This window comes from Adiantum capillus-veneris, chromosome 15 (genome assembly GCF_014529385.1).
Source record: "Adiantum capillus-veneris isolate H3 chromosome 15, ASM1452938v2, whole genome shotgun sequence".
In the NCBI taxonomy this organism is placed as follows: domain Eukaryota; kingdom Viridiplantae; phylum Streptophyta; class Polypodiopsida; order Polypodiales; family Pteridaceae; genus Adiantum; species Adiantum capillus-veneris.
In genome coordinates this window covers 58,668,684-58,681,410 of record NC_140945.1, presented here as the reverse complement: position 1 = coordinate 58,681,410, position 12,727 = coordinate 58,668,684, and positions in this window count along the sequence as shown.

Genomic DNA, 12,727 nt, shown 5'->3' with positions numbered 1-12,727 from the left:
GTCTCAAGATTCGTCGCATAGTTTGATCTTCTGCAAAGTGAAGTCTTACTATGGTAATATGTGCTTGACTTAGGTATTGGGTTTTCTCCTCAGGATTAATGCATAAGAGAAATATTCCATCTCAGTTTCCTTTGTATAGTGTCCCAGCTAGTAATTGATACATAGCCGATTGCTCAATTAATCCCATTGTAATAGGAAGTGGTATTTGAAAATCCACTTGAGCTATGGTCATCAATGGTACCATATTTTTTTACCACCGAGGTATCATTTCCGTGGAGAACAGATATGCATCTGGTAGATCATTGTCTACTCCTTTAGGTGGTTACCCTGAAATAATCCTAGACAAATGATCTACTCTTCGATGAGTAGTGCCCTTTTTTACAACTACAGTGAAATCAAATTCCAAAAGAATGATGAACCATCTCACAATTCTTCTTGTGTTGCATGGCTTGTTGACCAAGTACAATAAGGCTTGGTGTTCCACAAAGAACACCAATTTGTTTGATAATAGGTAATGTCTATACTTTTTTACGGCATAGATCATTCCTAATCCTTCCCTTTTGGTGGTGGTATAATTCTTTTCCGCCATGTTCAAATGTTGGCCAGCATAAGAAATAGGAAAATCAATTTTTCCGTCTCCTAGTTGAGCTAGTATACATCCGATGGCAAAATTGGAAGCATCTACATGTATGTGGAATATCTTATTCCAATCTGGTGCTTTCAATACTGGAGCTGAAGTGAGAGCTTGCTTAAGCTTCATGAAGGATTCTTCACACTCATCAGTCCATTCAAAGTGTGTAATCAAGCTATACATGGGTTTTGCAATTATAGCGTACATGTAAATAAACCGTCTGTAATATCCACAATGTCCCATGAAGGCTTGGACCCCCTTGACTGTTGTTGGTCTAGGAAAATCAACAATAACATGAATTTTATCCATATCAGTAGCTATGCCATTTTTAGACACTATGTGTCCAAGAATTTTTCCTTGTGCACCCATAAATGTGCACTTTTCAGAATTTAAGCAAATCCTATAAAGTCTACATTTTTTGAATACCTTTTTGGGGTGTTCAAAATGATCATCCTAGATTGATGAATGTACGCATAGATAATCCATATATACTTCTAAGAATTTCCTTAAGTATTCTTTAAAAGCATGGCTCATCAATCTTTGAAAGGTGGCAGGAGCATTAGTTAACCCAAAAGGCATAACCCGATAGGTAAAAATATCCCATTCTGTCGGAAAGGTAGTTTTATGTTGATCTTTTGGGTCAACCAAAAGTTGATCGTATCCCAAAAATCCAACTAAAAAGCTGCAAGCTTCTTTATCTGCAAATTGTTTGAAAACATGCTCAGTGATAGGAAGAGGAAAGTTGTCCCTACTGGTAGCTGCATTCACTTTCTTGAGGTTGATACAAACCCTTAGTTTCCCATTCTTCTTGGGTACTATTGGAGACACCCAATCTGTGTGTTCAATTTCATAAATGAATTCGGCCTTCTCTACTTGGTTTTGCATCATCTCTCATGGGTATGGTATGTTGACAGATTTCTGGATCAACACCCTTGAGATCCTTATAAGAGATGAAGCAAAGATATCTCGGTATTCTTTCAGTAAGCTTAAAAAAATCTCTTCATCTTCTTCTGTTAGGTCATTTTTAATGTAGGCAGGTCTAGGTTCTTCTCCCAGTTTGGCGAGATCTATCTTTTTTGCGTTTTGAGGTTCTTCATAGGACTCGCCCTATTTTTGTAGTTCCCTGACAGGTTGTTTGACTATGAATTTTTTATCCTAGAGAGTATATTTCTTGTAATGGGATGGAATACTCATTACATATGTACCATCCTTTTTTGTGGTTTCCAATTTGATCGTATGTATCTCCTTTAGAGCTTTTTTCAACTCTTGATACTTCTTTTTCCTCTCAACCCGTGTCATTGTTGAACCTTTGTCCTGTTTTTTTTTGGCTTTTCTTGAGTTTCCTTTATCGTTTTCTCAATGTTTTTGTCATTGCACGTTCTTTATTTAAAGGATATCTACCTGTGATTTTGTCCTTGACATAATCATGTGCATCTATCTGCATCAGGAACTGTGTTCTACTGGACATTGATGCCATAGGTCTAGATTTCACATTTCTGGTGTCTCTTTTTTGTCTATACCATTTCTATCTTCTTGGTTTCTGGTTTGGAAAGTCAAAAAACTTTCCCTCCCCTTCTTTCATGAGTAGTTTAGCTCTCACATGTTCTTTTTCCGACCCCAAATCATCTGAGGTAGCTGAATGTTCTTCTAACTCATCTGTTGCATCATAGTAGAGGTCTAAAAGGACTTTTTGAGCTTTCATCAAGTCCTTGGATCCTGAATTTTGTCTCTTTTTAAAGAAGAAAACAATTCTAGGATGAAGCGTGAAGGATCGAGTTTGTAAATCAACAACCAAAGACATTAAAGCATGGAATATTCACTTGGAACACTCTTCAACATTTAAATTAATGCCTTAAGAAAACATATCAGAAAAGCAAATGAGGTGGGAAATTTTTTTTCTAAAATTATTTTTATATAGTTGGATAACTCTTTTCTATAACCAATCTACTTTCACAAAGAGTGTGGTCTAAAGTTGTCTTGATAGTATACCAGAATGATCTTACCACTATGGTAGATGAAAATGCAACAAATTTTAATTTCAAAGATGATATTTTTTACCATAGCTCTAATATATAAAAAACTTACTCTTTACAGTAGAAGCTTATGTAGGAATCATATGCTCCACCTTATGGTGGGTGTAAAGGAATGCAAGTCATCATAAATGATATCAAGACATAAATTTACGGCTTATAATGAAAATGGATATTGAACACTTTGTGTTTCAATGTTCTATGTGCTAGATGATATAGTATGGTAGAGGCCATATCATAAGTCCCACTTATGTTGAAGATGCATGGAAAGATCTTTACAAAGTAGTGAATATAGTCTTGATCTACATGAGCCACTTGCTTAGATCAACAAAGCTATGAATGTCGCACAACGAAAGCAAAAGGTTTACTGACAAACCTAGGCACAATGTTAAATTTAAAGAAATTTTATTAAGTTATTCCAAAGTGACACAAAACTTGTGGTACACGATGAGCAAAAGGGGGTAGAAAAACTCACAGGTCATCAAAATTACTATGCACATATTGCAATATTGTAGTACATATATTCTTCCCAACTATTTGGCCATAGGAATCTCCATCTTACATTCGTTTTTTTTGCCATATTTGCAATTGTGAGTGGAGATGTTCCATCTTGCATTATTACGATAACCATACAATCCCAAGTAGAAAATGTTTTGAAGAGGGTTAGCTTAGTGCTTGTGGTCTTGATAAAAAAGGCATATTCATTAGTCATACATATCACAATACCAAAGGAAAACCAAAGGCAATATCTTCTTTGCCGTTCCTTTTGACGTTGTCTCCTTCAAAACCTATTTTCTCCTCTTGAGATGAGGAGCGTATAATAATAGATATAGTATTAAGTCTCCCTTTGGTGAATGAAATGCTTCAATCCATGAGCGAATTTTTCTAAAATGATTCTTCTTTTTCATATTTATAGGGAGAATGAATCAAGTCACAACCATGTCACCTTGATATGGATGAAGAGACCGATCAAAATACAAGTGCATCGTATGATTTTCAAAGGGGAATAAGAAAAAAGAGGTCATTTATTCTAGTCAAGGCGTCTCGAGATGGACACTGGCACTGCCATTCAATTTTGTTGTTGTTGTTGTTGTTGTTGTTGTTGTTGTTGTTGTTGTTGTTGTTGTTGTTGTTGTTGTTGTTGTTGTTGTTGTTGTTGTTGTTGTTGTTGTTGTTGTTGTTGTTGTTGTAGTGATGTCTATTCCGACGGTAGAAGAACCCTGGCCACAATCCTTATGGGAATCGATCAAAAACCAAAAATATGGTAGCGCTACTTGACAGTTAGCACCTATCCTTGATATAAACATGGATCATGAATTTTTCCTAGGGGATATACGATCTCTATATGGGGATGTCGAGTCTGTCGCGTCTAAAGAGAGTAAACCACGCTCTCTACAGACTTTGCCATCTTTCATAGGAGAACTTGAAACAAAATCGGAGGTTAAAATGGTACCTTATCAGTGGAAAGCCACACCAAAAATGATAGATACCAAGAGCTTGCACAAATTGATGTCTTCTCCTATACAATGCACAGTTTATCTCTCAGAGTTGAGCATCTATGGGGCCAAATGGACAAACACTTGGAAAAGATGGGGTTGAAAATTCCTTCACATGACCAACTTGCAGACAAAACATGGATGACACCTTGCCTAAGAAGCCACAAACAAAGCCAGTACTAGTAAATAAGGTGGGTGATTACTGTAAAGGTGATGAAGGAAACACCACCTTACCACTTGAGTACAAAGGAGTACAAATGGTTGTGATATTAGATAGTGGGGCAGGAATTGCCATTGCAACCGAGAGTATGTGGGAAAATGGTAAAAGCCTGCTCTTAGGAAAACTTGACTAAAATCAGCAGATGGATACATGGAGAAACCGATTGGAATATTAGAACAAATCATTGTATCCTCTTGTGGCATTGAGTGTGAGCACATCTTTTCCATAATGAATTTTGACAAGAACAACAACTTTGATATCATACTGGGTAGACAGTTCATGTGTTATCTCAAAACAGTACAAGACTGGGGCTATGGCTATATCTACTTGAGACACAAAGAGGTCACGAAACAAAAATCAGTGTCAACAATCATAGTTATAGAGATGTAGAGCGAACCCCTGGGGAAGAATTACACTACACAGTTGAAGAGGAAAAGGAGGTACCTGCTTGGTTGCAAAGAAAAGCTCATATTTGGATGTGCGAAGCATCACAATGTGAGAGTCTTAGAAAGGAAGATTGCATCCACCCGCATGATTTTCCAGCTTGACATGTACTACTGCTCTCACCAAGATGACTGGATCTTGTTGCTACTTGAGATGAAGGTGTTGACAACAAAGAGCTTTTTGAACCATCTACCTTTACATATGAAAATCACAAAAGCTAAAGGGGAGGGGCAAACCCCCCAAAGGGAGTAAGAAGCTGCTTGTTACTGGGGCACACCTGTTCAAAGACCTTGTGTTAAGAAGGCTTACTAAGAAAGCTTTGAGTAAACTCAATAAAGATATTAGTCTAGAAAAACCTAAAGCTTGGGACCTCTTTGCTTGGAGCCTATAGAAAGCAATCAAAATCTCGGGCCCTTGGATTAAAAAGGCCCAGGAAGAGCATTGTTGGAAGCAGCTCAAAGAGGAGGTTGCTTGTCTAACTTCCAAAAAATCTATTGAGTTGGCCTTCAAAGAACAAGACAAAAGGTGGAAAGAGGGTAAATCCAACCTGTTTGAGCAGTAGCTCAAAGAGGTCAGGAGGGCGAGATTGATATCTAGGGAGACCTTCCTTCAGCCAGAGGCCGGTAATCAAGCACACTTTTTTAGGGCCTTGAAAATCAAGAAAAGTCGGGGCTCCATCCACTTGCTCACAAATGAGAATGGGAATGCTACACAAGACTAAGACAAAATGGCTAGGATGATGTTTGATCATCTAAGCCAAATCATTGGCCCACCTGAGATGTGATCTCAAGAAGTTGAGGAAGCCAGAGCAAACTTGCTTGAGAGTTTCAATAGGAAAGTTTCCGAACCTGAAGCCAATTGTCTTGAGATGGCCTTTTCTGAAGATGAGTGCTTGCTTGCATTGCAAGCTCTTGGCAAGGAGAAGTCCCCTGGTTGGGATGGTCTGACCACTAAATTATACATTTTGAAACCTGTTAAAAGATTCTTATGGAGGAACAACACTAAAGCCTTGTCACCATGGAAATGGGAAAAGTGGAAAGTTATCGTTCTACCGGTGGTCCAAGGTGGTCTCAGAATTCTCAACCCTGCTACTCATTTGGAGACCCTATGTGCTGAATTTGTGGTCTCAATTGGAAAACAAGACTAGTCTTGCGCTATCATGACTAAGGATATGATAGACAAGTCAACACTTTTCTCGAAAGGTGGTCAGTGGAAAGGGATAAAGGTGCACGACAAACTAATAGCCCCGAAGTGGTCCATCTTGAGACTGGGTGGCATCACAAGAGAGCCGGTGTGAAAGTGCAATAGAGCAACATGGGTACTAGAATGGGGTGAATTAACCATATACTTCCAAAACTCCATTTTGCACTGATCCAAGTTGGCTGTCTAAAGCTGCTGGTGTATTTCCAAACCCTTATTGGAAAGAAATTGCAAGAAGGATGAACAATAAAGGACTCTAGTGTGGTTGATCAACTTCTAGGATGGAAACATCAAGTGCTGGAAATCCTCGAAATTGACTAACCAATTTCAACTCAATGGCACTAAGAAGCTACTTGTTAGCAGAGTTGTAGAAGTCTTGTACAATATTATGATGCCAATCTAGGAATCTATTTTTGAGTGGAAAACTTGGAAATGACCCATGAGTAGCCAGTTCTATAAACCACATACCAAGGGTTTTTACCAAGAGTTAATACATGAGGCTGATTGGTTCACCCCTCTGAAAAAATAGTGGAAGAAATAATGGTCAGAAGCTCGATGAGTTGAGGTCACGAAGAACACTTGGAATCCACAATGGCCTCATTTTATGAAGGTATTTTGGTGGAAGGTACTGTGGGGGGGCTTTACTGACAGGTGTCAAGATTCAGGTATGTGGTATCAGGTCCGATAGATGTTCAAGATGCAGATTGGCTAGCAGAGACCTCGTCCAACTTTTCATAAAATGCCGGTCTATTGGAGGCCTGACAAGGAAGGTGTGAAAATGGATACAAAGAATGTGGAAGATAGGGTTTTTCAAGAAGGATGTGTGCCTTGGTGGAAACAATTTCAAAGTCTTTCACTTTTAATCTATACTCAAATGGTCAAATATTGTTTCTTCAGTACTACCTGGAAGGTCATGAACTTCCGTGTCATTGATAGCGACCTTTCTATGGCAAGATTTCTAAAAGATTGTACAAGAAAGTAAGGAGATAATATGTGTGTTAGGTAAAAGGAAAAAATTGGATGATTGGCTTAGGGTGACCCTCGCCACCCGATCAAGCCTTGTTGTGCAAAGGATTGGGATTTTGATAATAGCACAATACTAGGTACTTCTAACTAGGCTCTGATGTGACCATCTGCCCCTCAAGGCTCGGCAAGAGCTTGAGGCTGATTTGTATATTTCTTGGTGGCATTATCACTCAAAATTGTGAGTTTCGCCAAAAATAAATAAAAAATTGACTTTGTTATAATGATTATGCCAACACATTCTATAGGAAATTCACATTGTTGGTAAACCTCATGACTAGGTAACACACAAATTTAATGAGGGGTGGTGAGGGATCCACGATTCACAAGTCCACACACAAAATTTCATGCAATCGTAGCCGCAGTTGTCATAGTAAAACTAAACCCAGACACAAGTTGAACATCCTAAACCCAAGCAGTGCATATTGGCTTAGAATAAAAGATCATTAAAACGAGCATGAATAAAACATGTGCGTGCGGGGGAGTTGGTTAGACCCAAAACCCAGGCCGTGAGGTGGTGGGTTCAAAACCGGTCAGTGAGCCTTGATTTTTTGCACTCCCCGGATTCCCTTTTGCCTTGATTTTTATGCTACCTGGGTTTAGCCGTCCTTGAGAGCTCCCCTTGGACTTCTGAGCCGTCGATCCCTTCACCCCCCGTTAGACCAATCTAACACTGCATTGCCTAATAAAGTAGCATAACCATGCAAGGTGATAAGACCATAACCATAACTCCACCTTGCCAAAGTGAAAACCATAATCAAGAGTGAAAAGCAAACCAACCCTTATTATAACGTGGCACTACCAAATCCAAAACCACAATTATATCACAAATCATGACAATATCGTAGACCATAACCATGTCAACACATAGCCTTATTGACTTGGAGATCCACAACCATAGTGTTACACAATGCCAGTTTCAAAAGTAAATTTGGACCTGCACAACAAGGAACAAGCTGAATTGGAAACCATAATCGGGATGCAAATGATAATAACTATATTGTAAACGTGCCGTGCTTAAATGCAAACCATAAACCATGTCGTACAAGCGTAGTAGCACAAGGGAGAAAAAATCTCATGATAACCATAACCATGTGTCTATCACATCCCAAGAGGCATGAATCCATGTTGCTATTACAAGTGGATTAGGGATCAAAGTCCAACTCAAGTTGACCAAAAAGTACATAACTCAAAAGTAACCCAAAAAGTGTGTTGAGCATTGCATGCACCAATCATGCAACTGCTACTTTGCCAACAATTGAAAAAAGTCTCACCTAGAAGCTGCAATATGTGCCCTGTTGTGGCAAGCCTACCACCCCCTTACTCATCAATTTTTATATGAACATTTTGTATGGTAAACTTGAGAGTGACATGGGTCTCATTGACCATGCCGGTGGTGAGGAAACATCAATAATCGCATGAGCTTTTATAGCTGACCGGGTTGGTAGCTTCTGCCAATGCTTCATTATCACTCCCTGCATCTGGTAGTTTGCAACCAGTCATGAATTGGCAACCATCCAAATAGAGTGCATTACCAGCAACCAGTCACTTCATGGAACACATGCTGCAAACCTAAAGGAGATCAATCCAACAATAGTACTTTACCTCATCTTGAGGAACATCATTATTCAATGTCAAACTAGAAAAAATGCACAAGGCCTCTAAAGCAGGCACAATGTTGGGCTTGAAGTGAGGGATATCCATGGAGGCAATGAGCGGGAGATCCTTGGATTCATAAGGGGATAGCACCTCACACATTGGTGTATCTCCAACACCAAAGGAGGAGCCACAGCTGCTTGACCCATTGTTGTCAGACTAGTTTTCCTTCATCTTGGACCCCTCTCCCTCGTTGGATCCTCCATCCTCTTCTTGTTCATTATCCACTTCCTTTTGGACACGGTCCTCTTCTTTATCATTGTCCACTTCCTCCTTTTGGATATGGTCCTTCAGGATATCCTCTTCCTCATTTTGGACTTGGTCCTCTTCTTGCCCATTATTCACTTCCTCCTCCTAGATATGGCCCTTTTCTTGATAATTGAGGCTTCTCTCCTCCTTGGGACTCTCCACATAATGCTGCTCTCCATCCCAAAACATTTCCCCACCATACTCCTCTACCTCAACCTCTTTTCCATTGTTCTTATGCATGCCTGACTCTTTGTCATTGTCATCCATCATGACATTAAGCCAAGGTGGAAAAACCTTTGTACGCCTCTGCATGTGAAGACCAAACATATGCATATAAGCAAACCATAAATAAAGAAATCCTTGAAACCATCCGTCTTAACAACTCTGTTACATAAATGCATGGATTCAGACACTTAAACCATGTGTGCAAGAAATATAAATGAAACCAGCCATTCAAGCCCATTCCATTCCAACTATGTGTGCAAGAAATATAAATGAAATATTTTTAACTCTTTTGGGATATTTTTATTTCTTTGGGTGGCGATCCTCAACACTAAATCTCATGGGGTCGTTAATGAAGACTCCAACGTGGGATCTATGGCAGGTGAGATGCGAAGTAGATTCAGTCGTCCAATTTTAAAGGGACATTGGAAAGGGGGAATGAGAACACCCAAAGACACACACAAAATGCCTCTCTATACACCAAGGCTCTCATGGCACCCCAATCCACTCAAAATCACAGTTAAATGACACACTTTTTAAGAAACACACCCTCAATTGCACACATAAACACACACACACAAACACCCTTATGGAAATCAATAGCGACACACTACCCTCAATGCTTCAATCCCACACACCATAACCGCACACAGAACACCTCTCTCACTCTCTCTTTGCACACCATAGATGGTTTGGAGGCACACACACACATGCTGGCACAAACTCACACAGAGAAGAAGAAGAGGGAAGAGACAACAAAAAAATAGGAAGCTATGGAGCTTAGCACTTCATTTAAAACTCATGTATACACCACTCTCCTCTCTAGATAGGCTTCTCCTTCATACACTGGAAAAAATCCCTCATATCATTCAAAGGAGGGCCCTTATAGGGTGTTTTTTAAATTTGTGGCAAGTTTATGCTCACCGGCTCAATTTAGAGATATTTGCATGGGGATTATTACTCAAGCAAAACTAGCCCCGTGTCAACTTTCCTCTTCCACTTTCACTTTGACTGCATGGGACACCACTCCTTGAGAGCCATGAGAGGATCCCTTTATGCCCACCAAAATTGGATGGTCCATGCCCCCGGTGTGAAAACACCCCTTTTTGAGTGCCACCACAAATGGCCACCACTACCACCGTTGACCACCATAATAGGTCGAAGCTGCCAAACATCGTCAAGCAGCCACAACCAATGCCGCATCTGCACACATGGGAGGGAGGGTAGCTACCATTGTTGAGCTCCATGAGCTCCCCCTATCTCCACTTGGATGCCATACAAAAGGTCACACTACAATATATGTACCCTTGCCTTCTACTAAGTGTAGGATATGGGTTACTCCACCGCCACATGGTAGCTGCTCATGCATTGCACCCCTTGGAGCCCTGAAAAAACATGAAAGTCAAATAGAAAACCCTTTTTTTTAGTGTCCCTTTGAATTGATCCCACTTCCTACTTCAGTGTCAGATAGCCATTCTATAAAGACACACCAGAAGTTCACCTTATAACCTTTGAGCCACTAGGACTCCACTACATTTTGGAAACAAAACATTTGTGAACAACGAGCACCAAAATGAGAAAAAATCACTTGCAAATGCACCTCCCCTGCCAATTGCCCACTTCAAACTTTAATATCTTGATGATTGCAACTTCATTTGATGAGCCGTCACTTCTAGCTAGCTCCTAATGCTTCATACTTTCTAGAGAGCTTGAAATAAAAAACACCTGATGGCATGCTTTCCAAGGCAGTCAAAACTATGCAGAATTGGCCCCCATCAAAACTTTAATTGCTCATATCGTGGACATTTGAACGTTAATTGCCGATCCAAAAAGATTGACATGCTCCATAAAATGAACACTTAAACCCCATTAGCTCACATATGCTCTAATCATCCCACTAGATCCGTCCAATGTGGTGAGAATATGCAAAGCATCTTTCTCTTCAAACTGCCATAACTTGAACTATACACCTCCAATTGACAGGCCGTTTGGGCTAGCACTTTGAGGACCACCTTCCACACTTCCATTTCTACACTTTTAAGATCTCCAATAATCCACCTTCAAGAAGCCCCATAACAGAGTACTTTGGCCAAAACAATCCCAAAGTGCATACACATATGGATCCACATGTGTGCCTTGAATCCTCATTGCATGCACCTGTAGATATCCTTGGTCTTGTTTCTTGGTCTTTCTATAAGAGACCCTCTTTAGCTACACCATCATTGCCCAACCCCCTTGTTGTACATTTATATTCAGCCACAAGAGGAGCTTATTGAACTTGAAACTACAAAATTAGACAGCACTTTGGAAAACATTAAAAACATAGCTACTGTATGTACAAAGTTTTATTCTTGTTGCTTATAGATCTTATCTAGATGGGTTGTCAACCCCCTTAGCTATCACTTGGTGCACCCCTAGTACCAATTCGCTTTCAAACTACAATTGGATTTGCACACCATGACCCTGTGTTTGAGACGTTTACCATTTAGCCACACTAGTTGTTGGTAAAGTAACATTGGAGAAAACTTGATGAGCTTTATATGGACCTGTCCTAATTTCTTTTGCAAGGTGAAGTCAAGGTAACTCTCATACTTCATCACTAGATTGCCCTACTCTATCTACTTCTCTAGAAAACACTTTTTGAACCTTGTTATCCTTCTCTAGCGAACGCTAGTTGAACTTTGTTATCATCTTCTCTCGTTGCTTCACATAGAAGTCCATCATAGCTTCCTTGTCCATCTTCAAATCTTTAAGGCAAGTAATCCTATCCTACAAAACATCTAGATGAGCTCTATCAACACACCACATACCCTTAAATGCCCCCAATTGGACATGTATAGGCAACAACAGCTCTTTACCAATCAACTCATATGGGGTAAAGTTGGTGGCAACTTTATAAGATGAGCTATAAGCCCATAAACACTTGTCAAGATTAGCCTCCCATGCCTCTACCTGTTTGTACACATACTTGATAAGCATTTTGACAATCTATCCATTAGCACTCTCAAGCAAAGCATTGCACTGTAAATGATATGAAAACATGTGTTAGGTACCCAATTCTCCACCAATGTATGTACCAAATTGCTTTTAAAAACTTGGCCTCTATCAAAAATCACAAAACTGTGAAAAAAAATTGAGCCACTGTGTGAGTATTTACCTCCCTCACTACTTTTACCTAGAGATTATGTAATTCTTGTTGCTTGCTAATTTGGGTAGTGGATCAATAGCATCCAAGCCCCACTTCTCAAATGCATTTTGAGATATATTAGCCCCTTGTGACTTTGCTACCAATCATCACTCATCCATGGTCTGGTATTCATGGCATGTTTTCACCAATAGTGCACATTTCATTCTGTAGATGGCCACTAGAAACCAACTCTAAGAATGCAAAAAAGTGCATGATCTTTACCATGATGCCCCCTTTCTTCATGACACTGCTCCAAAACCACAGTAATTTCCTCTTTGTAGAGGACCCTTCGTAGTACTCCATCTTGACCATAGTCATTAGATCTTCCCCTATCAAAGTGAACTTGCAAGACTTTTGAGCAATCCTCCT